General features: G+C 34.4%; 1 pseudogene; it reads right to left on the bottom strand.

Annotated features, from left to right (window-relative positions):
* Positions 1-414: 414 nt before the first annotated feature.
* LOC149556876 (pyruvate decarboxylase 2-like) lies at positions 415-1,635 on the bottom strand (annotated as a pseudogene).
* Between the last annotated feature and the right edge of the window lie 1,393 nt (positions 1,636-3,028).

Below are 3,028 nucleotides of genomic sequence, written 5' to 3'. Positions count from 1 at the left end.
GTAGTAGGGAGGAATTATGTACGTAGTTAATAGTAGTGCAACATAGACTGGTTATGAGGGGCACTATGTTATACAAAGTTCTACATTACGGGCACTTTGTGGAATAAGCAATGACAAAGAATTAGGGCATCATTTAAGTATTCTAGGTGGTACTGCAAAATTGCTAAAATTGTTGCCACATGGTCTGGAGAGAGAAATAAATTCCACATCCTTCAATCTAACCTTAGTTCTCTTTTAAAACTCTAAGTGGATTTGTGTGTTAAAGCTTTGCTAGCATTGATTGTAATAGCAAGAATGGATATTCAAAGACTATTGCAATGAAGTATGCTAGTAAAGATACAAATGGTTTTGGGGAATATCAATGAAGATGGAATACAAGCCTTACGATCCTCTCAAGGTGATGGGATTGGGCCTTTAACTCATCCTGTACAATGCTTGAGCATATCCCAGTGTAGCTCCAACAGACCAACCAATTGATCCATACTGCATCTGAAACTCATACCTACAAAATCAACATTAGAATGAATCATTCAACATTGACACAAGCCTTAAGAAAAATAATGTCACAAATTACTGATTCTTCAAACTAAACCTAATAACCAATTCCAAATAGGGGCATAAATAATTGCAATAAATTGTAGGAACTATTTCAGTGCAAATTTGTGACTTATAGGTAACAAGCTAGTCAGTTAGACAAATCATGTATTATAATTTTATGAACTTTGTTGTTCAAAATTTTGTTGTTCAATAGTTTCTTGGTTAGATCAACATTTTAAATCATACACTATGATCCATCATCAAAATAAATGAGTCAGAAATTTAATTATATAAACTTTTGCAAGAGATTTTGCATTGCCTGCATTTCTCTGGGAGTTTAAGCTTCTGGAAGTTGAACCAAGAGTCACCAGTTTTTGCAATGACAACTGTCTCATTTGATAGCATGGCCTACAAATAAGAAGTTTTTACTCATTAATCTATAGGAACAACAACAAAACCAAGGATTGAAGTACCGACTGAACCATAAGTCATTTTATGATATGTAGTGATTCTCAATAATTTTACCTGGATGTGTTTGAATAACAATTTGACTCTAAGAGCCTTGTTTGGAGCACCTTTCAAGGGAACACCATGAGGCACAAATATATGCTAATAATTATCGAAGGCCATTGTATTGTGCTTCAACTTCTTTGCGATGGCTTCTAAGAAGTCTTTCATTAATATAGACCCAAAAGTAGGTCCATTTGTGATAGTTACCAGATTAGGCTGCAGAATTATAGCTTTCTCCTTCTTCAAGAGTAATGAATATCCCATTGAGCTATATTCATTAAAAATGGGCCCTACAAATAAGTAAGCATCTACAGACTCAACTATTTCAGCACATAATGCAGTATCGACTACACCCCAGTAAGTTCTTATGAAATGTGGAAGAGTCTCTGAAACTTTACCCTTAGTCAATGGCATTGCGGCCACAACATAACCTGAAGCATTTTTCAATTCTGTAAATGCATCTTTTGCCTTAACAACCCTCAGCTTTGGACCCCTAACCAACACTTGCTTAACTGTTGCATTTAGGAACTCTATAGTTGTTTCCACAGCTACTTCCAAACTTCTTGGATTGCTTAGCCTATAGTTCATGCTAGCCAAAAAAACTATTAACAAAACAAGTTACAAGTGGCTTCAAATGCAATGAGCAATGCAAGAGTTTCATGACATACAAACCTTGCTTTCAATTTAATTAATAGATTTTGTGACCCACCAAGACCTTTCAAACATTGGAAAACTATAAGAACATGTCATGGTGAAACAAAACAAAAAGCACACTTCTAAATTCATTTTGCAAACGGTACACACACATTAAGAAACAATGAAAAGGGAATAAAGTTTACACATCAACCCAATGTCTTGAATGATAATTTAAACCTTACTACTGTCAAACAAAGTATTGGAAATAGTGTGTGTGGTGAACCTTGCATGCTAAAAGATGTATGCTTTGTATATACCTTAGGACATGATACAAGCTGTTTCACAAGCAACACTAAACATTCCAATTTTTTTCTTGTTTACTAGAGTGATGATAAACTATATGCAAAGTAGAAATAGTGTAGCATAATAGATGATTAGTATCTAGAATTTTTAATACTGAAAATTATAAAGAATGTAATACTCACAAGTGTCACTGCCTAAGAGAATGCAACCCAAGTTTATCATGATCTCTGCAGCATTCATTGCATTGGGAATATCCTACTTATTTGCAAACACCAGTAACACTGCATCTCGTAGTTCATCTTGCAAGAACAAGAAACTTAAATGATAAAAAATAATTCTACGGATAACATGAAAATAATTGTTAAAAGAATGAGGCCAATTTTACACATAATAACCAAAGTTGCCACCCATGAGAAAGACATGAAATCTTCTCGATCCATTTTCCAATTGTGTTTATACAATCCTAAAAATTCACTTTGATAGTTCTGACTAATTATTGTTGGAAGGATTTTATTTGCTTCATCAAACGAGTGTATATTGTAGTCTTGGCTTCTTGTATTTTTCAAGATAGTATCATTACTCGTCTAGTATTGTTCAATCTGAAAGAATGATATTGATATGTTGTTTTTCTATAACAGCCAAAACAAGGGGTTGTTAACCTTTACACAAACAAGGGATGAAAGCATAAACATAGGGCATCAACAACACAACAAAATAAACCTTTTTCTATGCACTTGGACAAAAGTCTAAGCAACGCTATTGTTAGGATTGCAACAAAGGAAACCCCACTACAACCTGTCAACAAGGCCCAAGAGTGATTATTTAAGAGTCAACATTATCAGTAGAATTTTGTTCAAAACAAAAGTGGGAGTAGTAACTTCAACAACATAGGCCACAAGGCTAGCGGGCATCGCACCTGAAATACGATCTAACATCCAAAATTGTGACAAGAATGGAAGCGATAGGAGTCTAGCTCAGACCAACAGCATGAGAAGCATCAATATAATCAAAAAAAGTTTCTTCTTCATTAGAAAACAAGTCC

Source organism: Cupressus sempervirens, chromosome 5 (genome assembly GCF_028749045.1).
Source record: "Cupressus sempervirens isolate cs-2001-9-10 chromosome 5, ASM2874904v1, whole genome shotgun sequence".
NCBI classification, from domain to species: Eukaryota; Viridiplantae; Streptophyta; class Pinopsida; order Cupressales; family Cupressaceae; genus Cupressus; species Cupressus sempervirens.
Note: the sequence above shows the minus strand (reverse complement) of the source record. Positions and strands in the feature narration are given on the sequence as shown.